The sequence below is a fragment of the Suricata suricatta genome, chromosome 5 (genome assembly GCF_006229205.1).
Source record: "Suricata suricatta isolate VVHF042 chromosome 5, meerkat_22Aug2017_6uvM2_HiC, whole genome shotgun sequence".
In the NCBI taxonomy this organism is placed as follows: domain Eukaryota; kingdom Metazoa; phylum Chordata; class Mammalia; order Carnivora; family Herpestidae; genus Suricata; species Suricata suricatta.
Genome location: NC_043704.1, coordinates 136886651 through 136899795, shown reverse-complemented (window position 1 = coordinate 136899795; position 13145 = coordinate 136886651). Strand labels below are relative to the sequence as shown.

At 44.2% G+C, this 13145-nt stretch overlaps 1 long non-coding RNA gene across 1 annotated transcript in view; it reads left to right on the top strand.

The window, feature by feature from the left end:
- Nucleotides 1–13145, top strand: part of LOC115292867 — a 36119-nt gene that overhangs the window by 8135 nt on the left and 14839 nt on the right. Inside the window, exon 3 of the long non-coding RNA XR_003909184.1 lies at nt 130–193. This is a non-coding gene — a long non-coding RNA (uncharacterized LOC115292867). The remainder of the gene's footprint in view (nt 1–129; nt 194–13145) is intronic.

The window sequence follows — 13145 nt, the reverse complement described above, 5'->3', positions numbered from 1 at the left end:
CTAAGGAGAGTCATAATACATATTTAAGGCTTTCTTCTGCTTCTTGTATCAATTTTAATTATTTTCTCTTATGCTTATGATTTTCCTCAAGCATCTGGTAATGTTTGGTTTCTTGTTGTATATTTGTAGATGATGGCCTAGATCGGACAGGACCCTTCCTGTACACCTACGAGCCAGGGCACATCCTGACAAGGTGAGTAGCGGATTCGTGCGGCCAGGCGGACTTTTCTTTCCAGCGTCTTCTAGACATGGAGCTCCCTGTTCCTCATGGTAACAGAGCTTACCGAGGACATTATCCAAGAAGCAGTGGGTCCTGTACCTTCTCGGGGAGTTTCATGCAGGGAACCTTCCTTTTTACAACCAGGTTCTGACAGGTTTTCCTGAGGGGAATATTCCAGAGTCAGCCTCTGACAAGTAAAGCCTAGTTTTTCTGCCTTTTAGTAAACTATCAAGTTGATCACTCACTGCTCAGTCCTTGCCCTGGCTCTTGCTGCCTCTTTTCTTGGGGGATTTTCCATGACTCTTTTGGGAAATTTCACTTTTGGGGAAGACACTTCGTTCGGGTTACATGGGGTTGTTCATCTCACCTCAAGATTCCTCTCCGCTCTCGTCTCTCGTCGGCACCCCATCCAGCCCCCAACATTGCACAGGTTCACGTGATTTATATTTCCTCTGCCACTTCAGTGGGATTTAGGTAGGGGAGAGATGTAAACACATATTTAGTCAGCCATCAGGAACCAAAAGCCCTTGGAAGACATTGGACTTTGTAAATTAACTATTTTTACTTAAAGCAGCATAGAAAACGTTTAAAAATACAATTATAGGGGCGCCTGAGTGGCTCAGTCGGTTAAGCTCCTGACTCCTGGTTTCAGCTCAGGTCATAATCTCACAGGTTGTGAGACTGAGCCCCACATGGGGCTCTGTGCTGACAGTGCGGAGCCTGCTTGGGATTCTCTCTCCCTCCCTCTCTCTCTCTCTCTGCCCCTCCCCTGCTCGGGCTGTCTCTCAAAATAAATAAACTTTTTAAAAATATATAATTACAGAGAACAATAACCACAGTGAAGTTTTTCTAGGTTAAAAAAAATCCAGCTTCAAAATTAAAATGAAATTACTTAGTGGGAATTCCTTTTTGGTATATTTCCAAAACAGATGCCCCACCAAACCCTCATCTACATTGTAGTCTCCCCTGCCTCCCCTCAGGTTCAGGTTTGAAAGCCCCTGGAGGTAGAGACACTGATGCTACCTGGATTAAAAGTCACACTCCACAAACTGACGAGGAACTCCTGAGGCGTGATCCCCCTGAGGAGTAGAATGGCTGGTATAGAAGGAGCAGGGAGGCACCCTGTAGGACTTCTACCAGATTCTTGGCTCCATGACAGGCAGGGACTCAACACGTTCTATAAATTCTATACAACATAGTTCTAGATCCTCAGAATCTGCAGAGCACCTGGTACTGAAGAGGTACCAAAATGCCTCTAAAATTTGGCAGTTTAATTTATGACCAAGTTGCCAATTTGTGAGCAAAATAAATGTTGTTATAAGCACCTATGGTTTACGATCATTTTTATGCAGGAAGAGATAACACAGACATGTCGAGATTCCATCAGCTAAATGGCCACCCAATAGAAAGCAAATCTCACAGGGAAAAAGACAGGGAGGGGGGACAGATTCCTGGCTCCTGAGGGAGGAATGTGGTGGGCTGGGCAGCTTGGATCCTGTCTGGATCTGTGGCAGCCAACCGGATGCAGGAGGGGACAAGGTGCAGGGGAAGGACTGATAAGAGCAGGAAGTGCCCATTTTCAGCTCACAGATCCAAGGAAGCAGTATTCATTTCTCCTGACCAGAGACATTCTGCCCAGTCCTTTGTATGAGAATAACCAGTATTTATTAAGCCTTTTGTTTTTATGTGCTAGCCACTTGGTAGGCCTCCACATGCATGATCTCTAATCCTTCCAGCCGCTGTAACAGTAAGTATGATTTTATCTTTTATTCTAGTTATGAGGAAATGGAGGCTGGGAGACTTTAAGCAAGCTGCCAGAGGTCCTGGAAGTTGGAAGTGGCAAAGCCAGGATTCAAACAGGATTCTGTTTAATAATGAAACCTTTATTCATTGCTAACCAATGCTGGGCTCGATCCCACAGCCCCCTGGGATCATGACCTGAGCTGGAATCAGGAGTCAGACACTTAGATGACTGAGCCACTCAGGCTTCCCTCACAGAGTTCCTTAAAAAAAAAAAAAAAAAGAAAGAAAGAAAAACATTGAAAACTATCTCATTAGCTTTTCACATTGATTACATGTTGAAATGATGATATGGTTTTAAAATGTTATTAAAATGACGTCTATCTATTCCCTCTTACTTTTTTCAAAATACGACTGCTAGAAATGTTATTATTACGTGTGCCGTTTGCATTATATTTCCACTGGACAGCTCTAAGTTAGACCCTTCATGTGAGAATATTAAGAAGTGGCCGTTGTTGCTGAGACAGCTCAGCTCAGCGTGTCCCGTGTTTGTACATCTACCATTTCTTTCTCTTCCTCGGGTTGGATATTTTCTAGATGACCTCATTTATTTCACACAATAGCCATTCAGCAATGCTATGATTGTCAAGAAAGTCTTCTTTCCCACATCTGCCAATATTACTTCTAGTCAGTCTCCCTGCAATCGGTGGTAAAAGCGTTCTGTGAAAAGGGCACACGGGCTTGTCTATAAGAGCGGCCTGGCCTAGGGGCGCCTGGGCGGCTCAGTCGGTTAAGTGGCTTCAGCTCAGGTCATGATCTCACGGTTCGTGGGTTCGAGGCCCACATCGGGCTCTGTGCTGACAGCTAGCTCAGAGCCTGGAGCCTGCTTCACATTCTGTTTCCCTCTCTCTCTGACCCTGCCCTGCTCCCCCTGTGTGTCTCTCAAAAATAAATAAAAAAACATTAAAAAAAAAAAAAAAGAGAGAGAGAGAGCTGGCTGGCTCAGTAGGTAGAGCATGCGATTCTTGATCTTGTGGTTGTGAGTTTGAGCCCCGTGTTGGGGGTAGAGTTTACTAAATAAATACATGAATAGCATAGCATAGCATAGCATAGCATAGCATACAAGAGCAATATGAAGGGGCGTCTGGCCAGCTCAGTCAGTAGAGGATGTGACTCTTGATCTTGGGGTCGTGAATCTGAGCCCCACATTGGGGGTAGAGTTTACTAAATAAATAAACAAATAAAATAAAATAAAATAAAATGCAAGAGCAATAAAAAAAGGGGAACTGAGAAGACAGTTCTAGGCTTGAGAGGAGGGGTGCCGGAAAGTACAGTGCCAGAAGGAAAGAAAAGTGTCGAGTTTCTGGGCCCTGAGGACAAAGTAAAGGAGACGTGGCCTCTTCGCAGGAAGAAGGCCTGGGTCCCTTTCCCCTAAGGTTATCCTGAAGAGGGGTGGTGTCAGGATGTCTGCACGTGGGCCCCATGCAGACCTGGGTCCTTCCCGCGAGTTCAGACGAAAAAGAAATGAAGCTAACACCTATTCACATCAGGCTCCTGGCGGCCACAACGGAGTCCAGGTAATGACCCGACAGTTCCGGAGGAGGGCTACAGTAGATTTTAATGTAAAACAGAGATTTTTACATAAAATTGTTCTTCCCACAATCTGAGATTGTAATGTTCAGAACACCCTGATCACCATCATTCCTCCTACTTTGCAGTCTTACAAAATTGGATTCTTTTTGTTACATGAGAACAGATGATGTTGCTCCGTTTATATGTTCAATATACTGATTCTAATTCTCCATCACTGGGAGAACAAAGTGGACTTTTCTGGAATGAATCATGCTTTGCGGAGAGGAATCACATGCTTTCCTTGGGAAATTTGCAACCTCACACTCAGTCCCAGAGGGACAAAGGATAATGATTTCATGTTGTCTGGCTACTTACTCCCTAGTGGTTCTGAAACATGGGTTTTCCTTTGAAAGGAAAGATGCCTTGTCCTTTCTAAAGGACATCAAACGGCTCTCTGTGGCACGGTTCAGCCCTGGCATCCACCACAAAGACATTTGTGTGTCCTTGGGGGCTTTGTGCTAGGCATGCAGACTGCCCAAACTTTCTGCCTGTCTGCCACATGGAGGGCAGAGCCCGGCTTCTGCCAGCCTAAGGCAACAGAACGAGGTTCAAGAACAAAGACCGCCATTGCTCGTGTCTCAAGGAGCCAGTGCACTGCCTAGGTTTGGGCCTCAGGTCACCACATGCCCTCTGGCTGCTGGACTCTAGGCATCAGGTACAGTGGAGTGAGGTTAAACCAATGTGTGGTCTGACAAGCGAGGCCTGGGACCAATTCGGAGTGCCTTTGCTGGGGCAGCCTTGTCGTGGTAGCAAATTCTCTGGGTTGAGCCATGGGGCCCTTGTAACAAAGACTGAGCAAGCGACCTCCTCCCTGCACCTCTGCCATTCCCTCTGGCCCACAGCTGAGGATCCCCGTGGCTTCCCCCCACTGGGGAAGCAGTTCGGTCAGAAGCTATGAGAGTTGGCTCTGGTGAGACTTGCATTTCCAATCTCGGCTCTGTCAGTTACTATGCGTGTTGCCTTTGGCAAGTTGCTCAAACTTTCTTTTCCTTCTGCCCCCACAGAGGCCTACCCTCAGGGGAAGCGTGGGGGCAGTTAGTCATTTGAGAGGTACAGGGACACGCCTGAGAATGGGGAGGCCAGGCAGCTACCTTAGTCCATTCAGGTTTCTATAACAGGATACCATTTTTTTTGGCGGCTGATACACAACAGAAACTTATTTGTCACAGTTTCTGGAGGCTGGAAAGTCTAAGATCAAGGAGCTTGAAGATTTGGTGTCTGGCAAGAGCCTGCTTTTGGCTCATAGATGCCTGGCTGGCTTCTCACTGTGAACTCACATGGCAGACGCGGTGAAGAAGTTCTTTGGGGTCCTTTTTTTTAAAAAAAGAATTGAGATATAAATGGCATATAACATTGTGTTAGTTTTAGGTGTAGAGCATGATCTTTTTTTTTTTTAAGAGAGAGAGAATGCGAGTGGGAGAGAGAGGTAGAGGGGAGAGAGAGAGAAAGGGAGAGAAAGAGAAGGAATCTTAAGGAGGCTCCATGCTCAGAGTGGAGCCAAACAAGCGGCTCAATCCCATGACCCTGGGATCATGAGCAGAGCCAAAATCAAGAGTCGGAGGCTTAACCGGCAGAGCCATGCCGGTGCCCCTGTAAGATTTCATAAATATTGCAAAAGTGATTACCACAGTAAGTTTAGGTAACATCCATCACCATACATAGTAACAAAGTTTCTCCTTGTGGTGGGCGAGAACTTTTAAGTCTACTCTGTTAGCAACTCTTAAATATACAACAGAGTACTGTTGACCATGCTGTACTCAGGACTTACTTATCCCTGGACGTTTGTATCTATGTCCTCTTTTATAAAGACATTCATCCTGTTCACAGGGGCTTCATGATCTAACACCTCCCAAAGGCCCCACCTCAAAATATCATCACACTGGGGATGAGGTTTCAACATATAAAATTGGGGGGTAGGGGCACAAATATCTAGCCTATGGCAGCAGCCAGTCAAGGTGCATTAATATTATTTTTTAAATATTTCTTTATTTTTGAGAGAGCATGAGCAGGGGAGGTGCAGAGAGAGAAGGGGACAGAGGATCCAAAGTGGGCTGTGCACTGACAGCAGAGAGCTCAGTGCAGGGCTTGAACCCACGAACTGTGAGATCATGACCTGAGCCCAAGTCAGACACTCCACCGACTGAGCCACCCAGGGCCCTTAAAGGTGCAGTATTAAGCCAGCGACCACCTAAGCGGGCAACTGAAGCGCCAACCTGCAGGGAAGGTCCAGAAAGTGGTACAATGCACACAGTTCCCAATCAGCCTGGCCAAGGGGTGAAGGGACTGTGATATTTTTTATCCCACATGTCAGGCACATGTTAAGAGCCTCCCAAGGGAGCAGGCAACTCTCAGGTGTCTCTGGCCTGTCATGCTGACGGGCAAAGTGAATTTTCACACTCAGAGCCCACAGTGATGCAAAGATACACAGGCGAGCCTTTGGGAGCCAGGCCTGGGTGCACCCAAATGCTCAGGGGATAGGGGTGGCGCAAAGGCAGATTTGATACACCCTGTAGGCATCATGTTTTATTTTGAAAAGTGAGTGTAATCCTAGCTTTTATCTTGAAAGGAGGGACGACATAAAATACTAGGTCGCTAGGATAGCAAGCATCCTGTAGCAGCGCCTGTGAAATGTTGGCCGTTTTTATTGGGGCCACTCAGCTTAGCGGTCTTTGCCCTAGGATTCTGTTTGCAATTCTGTCATTTCTTGGGAGTCCCTGGGGCTTTGTACCTCAGCACAAATATGTGGGTCTGAAGGGAAGAACCTTGCACCTCGTTTTTATTTGTCCCCAATATTAAAGACATCACTGTCACCTTGTTGAATTGAGATGCAGCAAGTCAAAAATCTGGGGTAGTGACCAGCTTCTGCCTGGCCCCCTTCTGCCTGCCCAGTGTTCGAGACGTGGGAGGTGCTGCTAACAACCCAGTGGGAACAGCCCACAGGCTGGGGATCTAAGGGTGGAAAGGCTTCCTTGCCTCTAAACAATAGACTGGTCGGGCCTCAGAGAACCGCACGGAGGTTTGGCCAGGGAAAGGGTAGAAGCGGGGCAGGGTGGGCTTTACTTTCTATGTGTTTCCCTAGTTTCTTTCTTTTTCTCTTCCTTCCTTCCTCCCTCTTTCTCTTTCATTCTTTTTCTTTTCTTTCTCTTTCTCTTTCTTTTTCTCTCTCATTCTTTCTCTTTCTTTTCTTTCTCTCTTTCTCTTTCTTTTCTTTCTTTCTCTTTCTCTCTCATTCTTTCTCTTTCTTTTCTCTCTCTCTTTCTCTCCTTTCTTCCTTCTTAATGTTTCTTTCATTCGGAGAGAGCACAAGTAGGGAGGGACAGAGAGTGGAGGACAGAGGATCTTCGCTGCTCTTTATTGACAGCAGCAAGCCGTACCTGCGACCTGAACTCATGAACCACGAGATCGCGACCTGAGCCGAAGTTGGACACTCAACTGACTGAGCCACTCAGGTGCTCCTGTATCACTAGCTTCTTCACAGCACAGTTCCAAAGCCTTGGCTTAAATATCAACTGTGTGTATGTATTATATATATTATATATATATTTATGTGTAATATACATGTACATATAAACTTCACCATATAAAGGGGAAATCAACATGCCTTAAAATTTTATACACACAATTATTTATATGTATTATTTCTGCATCAGAATTATAAGTGACTTTGCTTTTACTGTGCTATAGTCTACCTTTTGTAGGGTGAACATGTATGACTTAAATAGTACAAAATAATAACTGTTTTAAAAACTACATCACAGCTGGTAGATCTAGAAATGTAACCAGACCTAAGAGCAGGCAGGTTGAAAGCAAATAAGCTTTTTTTCTTTGTTTAATTTGCAAAGCAATGACCTAAAACACCCATTGATCACCCCTCTCGGGCTGCCTATGCATGTGTTTTTGTCAGGTACATGGTGGCCTGTCTTTTCTAGAAAAAGGCACTGAAAACAGGACTGGGTCAGGTTTTACTTATTCCAAGCTGCTATGAACCTGTTAGAAACTAAGCCTTCACTCTGTTGGGTAATTAAAATTTTTTTTGGTAGTAAACTAGGTAATTTTAATAGCAAAATCAATCTGAAATTATGAAAGTCAAACAAATAATAGAATGGAAACTATCCTTTCAAATATCTGAGCCATAAAAATGTTACTCTTTAACTGTATGTTATATTTTATCATTTTTCTAGCACTCAAAATTAATAAGGTGACAGAGTGTGATAAATACTTGGAAGTTGCACAATAAATATATTTTTGTCCATATGTCTTTTCTCCCCTCTTTCTGACAATTCACACTGGGAACAATAAAGATTAATCACATAAGTGAACGTGAATGAGCAAAAACAAGAACATTCACAGTCATGTAACACAGCTTAACTCTGCCTTCAGGATGGATACTTACTTGTCATTATTCTCTCTGTTTCTTTAAAAAAATTTTTTTAAAATATATATATTTTTGAGAGAGACAGAAATAGAGTGTGAGTGGGGGATAGGCAGAGAGAGAGGGACACACACAGAATTTGAAGCAGGCTCTCGGCTCTGAGCTGTCAGCACAGAGCCCAATGTGGGGTTTGAACCCATGAGCCACAAGCTCATGACCTGAGCTGAAGTCAGATGCTCAACTGACTGAGCCACGCAGGCACCTTTTAATTTTTTATTCTGACAATCCTAAGAATCAGTCCATTAAAAATATTCGACTAAAGAAAAAGCAATGATCATTTTGTTTCTTTTTTTAAAGTTTATTTATTTTGAGAATGAGAGAGTGAGAGGAGACACGCACATGTGGGGAGGGAAGGAGAGAATCCTACGTAGGCTCCGCATTGTCAGGGCAGAGCCGGACTCGGGGCTCAAACCCACAAACTTTGAGATCATGAGACCATGGCCTAAGCTGAAACAAGAGTCAGACACTTAGCCAACTGAGTCACCCAGGTGCCCCACAATGATCATTTTAAAAGCACAAAATATTGAAACACATTTTCTAACAAAAATTCTGTGCCTTAGCCTGTATATTATTTTAGTTCTCTGCACTTGAATATTCTAGATTCACTAGCTCTACTGTTTGTAAGACAGTTTAACAACTGTTTGGTTTCCATAGCCAAAATGCTTCCATTCTATCCTTGATTCTCATATAGATCTCTCCTGCATTCAGCTTACAGAACTGATAAAAGAAGCAGCTAATATATGAACAGAAGCAATCCTCCAGAATTTGGGAACTTTAAAATGTGTCACCCCAAAAAAGCAATGAGCTCTTTGGGAAAGAAATACCATAAATTATATATATAATATGTAATTATATATATATACTTATACTCCCAAGATTAAGTAGAGACTGAATGAATGAGTGACGAAAATAGCAATTGGCACCCAAAAAAACCCGATTTTATGAATTAGTTTTGCTAGACCTTAAAAACACCATCTGCTATTATTAAATACAAAGAGGACAAAGGTAGTTTAGCAGTCGAGAGACCTGGCAGACGCTCCCTGAACCAAGTGATTAAAGTGTCACCAGTCATGGGACACACCGATGCACTACATCTCGAAGGACAGCATCACTTGTGGGCTATTCCTGCCAGAAATGCATAACCTGAATCATGAGGACACATCAGACAGACCCAGACTGAGAGACAGTCTAAAAAACAGCAGGCATATACTCTTCAAAAATGGCAATGTCAGGAAAGACCAAAAAGAAACAAAGAAAAAAGGGAAAGAAATTTAAACGCTCAATGATGGTTCCGGATTAAAGGAGAATAAAAAGACTTGACAACTAAATGCGCTGTACAACCCTAGATCTTCAATTGAGAGGAAAATTGCTGTAAATGACATTGTTGGGAAATTGGCAGAAATTGAATGTGGACTGTAGCTTAGATAATAGTATTGCATTAATGTTAAATTTCCTCACTTTGATAATTTTACCAGTTATGTAAGATGCCTTTGTTCTGAGGGGACACATGCTGAAATATTTGGTTGGCATAAATGGTTCAGAAAAAGAAATATATAGATATATAGATATATTTCCATAAGCCTTAGAGCAATTTTTAAAAATTGAGGTAAAATTCACATAATGTAACATTAACCATTTAAAAGCGTGCAAGTCAGTGGCATATAGTACATTCACAATGTTGTGCAACAACTACCTCTATCTAGTTCCAAAACATTTTCATCACCGCAAAAGAAAATCTCATACCCTTGAAGCATTACATCTCATTTCCATTCTCCCCTGAGTCCCTGGCGATGACCAATTTTCTTTCTGTATCTACAGGTTTACCTATTGTGAATATTTCATATAAATGAAATCATATACCATGTGACCTTATAGTTTTTTTTAATGTTTATTTATTTATTTTGAGAGAGAGAGAGAGAGAGAGAGAGAGAGAGAGAGAGAGAGAGAGGAGGAGGGGCAAAGAGAGAGATGGGGACAGAAGATCCTAAACGGGCTCTATGCTGACCGAAGACAGCTCGACACGGATGGAACTCATGAATCGTGAGATCATGATCAGAGCCAAAGTCAGACACTTAACCGACTGAGCTACCCAGGCACCCCTTAAAATTTTTTTTAATGTTTATTTTTGAGAGAGAGAGAAACAGAGACAGAGCATGAGCTGGGGAGGGGCAGAGAGAGAAGGGGAGACACAGAATCTGAAGCAGGCTCAGGCTCTGAGCTGTCAGCACAGAGCCTAATGCAGGGCTCAAATCCACGAACTGCAAGATCATGACCTGAGCTGAAGTAGATGCTCAAATGATTGACCCACCCAGGTACCTGTACCATGTGGTCTTCTATGTCTGGCTTCTTTTACTTAGTGTTTCTGAAATTCATCCACATTGTAGCATCTATCAGAACTTCGTTTCTTTTTGTGTCTGAATAATATTCCATTATATGTATATACCACACTTTGCTTATCCACATATCCATCGATGGGTATTTGGGTTGTTTCACCCTTTGGCTATTGTGAATTCTTCAGTTCTTCCGAGCACATAACCAGGAGCGAAAGTGATAGTTCATATGGTCAATTCATCATCAACTTTTTAAGAAAATGCCAAATTGTTTTCCAAGGTGTCTGCATCATTTTACTATTTACATTGTTCTTAAAACTCTTCTCAAAGTTTGAAACAATTTCAAAGTAAAAAGCTAAAAAAAATTAAAAAATGAGTGTGTGTGTGTGTGTGTGTGAGTAGCCAGGCAGAAGGGAAAGGAAACATTAAATCACAGAAGTGGGAGAGTGGTGACAGATTCATCCAACCAGGCAGACCCGCCTATGGACTGAGCTGGTTCAGGTGACAGGCGGGGGAGATGCCAGTGTGGAAATTTCTTCATGGGATGACACTCTTTGAAAGTGCATCCCAAGCGCTCCCATGACCAGAAACCCAGCCACAGGCAGGAGGAGAAAACCACAGAGCATCCAGACTTTCTCTTCTCCTTTGGGGCGTCATTAGCAGCTCTATGTGGGCACAATAGCTTTGAATGCATGAGTGAGCATGCTCTTGGAATTTGGCTTTTATAAATGGTCATCCCTGGGAAGCCCCTCCAGAAATCTGCCCGAGTGCCGTGCCACTGGGACCTTCATAAGTAAAAAGAGGATATGGCTCATCTCATATGATTGTTCCGATGGTGAAAGAACACAACTGTAACAGAAGTCTAGCGAAGACTGTAGAGCACAGACAGACCTGGAGGATTCTAACTAAGGCCTCTAAATTCAGTTTACATCAGCCTTGTTGGTTACCCTGCTGCTCAGAGCGCTGCTCCCCCACCAGGCACTCAGCGACCCACCGGGAGCTTGTGAGAAATGCAGACTCTCCAGTCCAACCAACTGGTCGGACCAAAGTCTGTGTTTCAACAAGATCCCCAGATATTTGGCATGCCCATTAAAGTGTGTGTGTGTTTTGAGCAAGAGAGACAGAGAGAGGATGTGTGTGCATGCACATGCGGGGGAGGGGCAGAGAGAGGGAGATTGAATCCCAAGCAGGCCCCGTGCTATCTGGGAACCCAACGCAACAGTGAGATGATGACCTGAGCTGAAACCAAGAGTCAGATGCTTAATCGACTGAGCCACCCAGGTGCCCCTGGCATGACCATTAAAGTGTAAGAAGAGCTGTTTTAATGCACTGTCTCCTAAACTTTTCTAATTTGAACAACCATCTGTGACTGGTTATTAAAGAATCTGCTTTCCCACGCCCTCCACAGTAAAGACTCATTCAGTGAGTCTAGGGTGAGACCCTGGGATGTGAATTTTTAACAAGCCCCCAGGTGAGTGTTCTGGTCAGATCATTGTAGAACGCAGTACTTTAAATGCTTAGTTTTACAGACAAAGAGGGAAATGGATTGTAAACATCTTTTAGGACCAGGATCTCTGAAATGCCTGGGGGCTTCAAGAGACTATCAGCTTCAGGGGCTGACACATTCTCTGAATGGCACAGAAAGCTTTCGTGAGACTCTGCTGTCTGCTGAACACGATGTTCTTCCACTTTATTCCTAACACTAGAAAGGACCATACTAATCTCCGTGGCTGGGGAAAGGAAACTGAGGCTCTGAGAGGGTTAGTAAATAGTGGCCCAAGGTCCCTCAGCCAGTGAGTAGTAGTAGGGCCGGAATTCAGGACAGTTTCTTTCTGCCCGCCGTGATGCCAGGTAGCCTGGACCCCTCCTGTATCCCTCATCCAACGTGGCAGCCTGAGCCTGCCGAGACCTCTCCACTTGGCTTCCTCCCACCTTCCCTTCCTTCTCTTCTGCCTCTGCCACTGGGGTCGTAGAGGCAGAGAACATTTCTGCTCTTCCGGGCCGGAGGGCTTGGTCTGGCCCCCTGACCTGGCTATCTCCCTTTTCTAAAACTTGAGTTTCCGTCACTGCAAAATGGGAATGTTTGGGCAGTCTTAAAGGAAAGGATGGTCTGTGAGGATTAAAGAAAAAAACTGCGAGGGTTAAAGTATAAAACAATAAATTTCCTGGCACATCGTACATGCTCAGTGGATGGTAGCTATTTCTGTTATTATTTTACTGTAGGGGCAGCAGTCAACAAGATGTAAAGATGAAAACTAAGCAGCTGTTAGCCTGAGGTTCTTACTTGTGTAGACAGGGTATCTTTCCTCAGAGAGAAACTTGCCCGTTATTTTGATATGTCTGTTGTCAGGCAGTTTGCAAGACGTATTGGTTTCCTGTAGCTTCTGTGACAAATCGCCACAAACTTGGTGGCTTAAAACAACAGAAATGCATGGACTCAACAGCTCTAGAAGCCAGAACTCCACAGCTGAAGTGCTGGCGGCCCGTGCTCTCTTCAGAACTTCAGGGGAGCATCCGTCCTTGCTTCCTCCAGCTTCTGGTGGCTCTGGGCATTCCTTGATATGCGGCCGCCTAATCGCAATCTCTGCCTCCATCCTCCCCCTCCCATGCCTTCCTCCCCACGTCTCTCTGCGTCTTCTCCTTTTCTGTCTCTGAGAAGGATGCTTGTCATTGGATTTAGGGGCCCCCTGATACTCTAAGGTGCTATCATCTCAAGATCCTTAACTACATCTGCAAAGACCATTTTCCAAATGAGGTCCTAGTCACAAGTTCCAGGGGTTCAGGTGCGGCC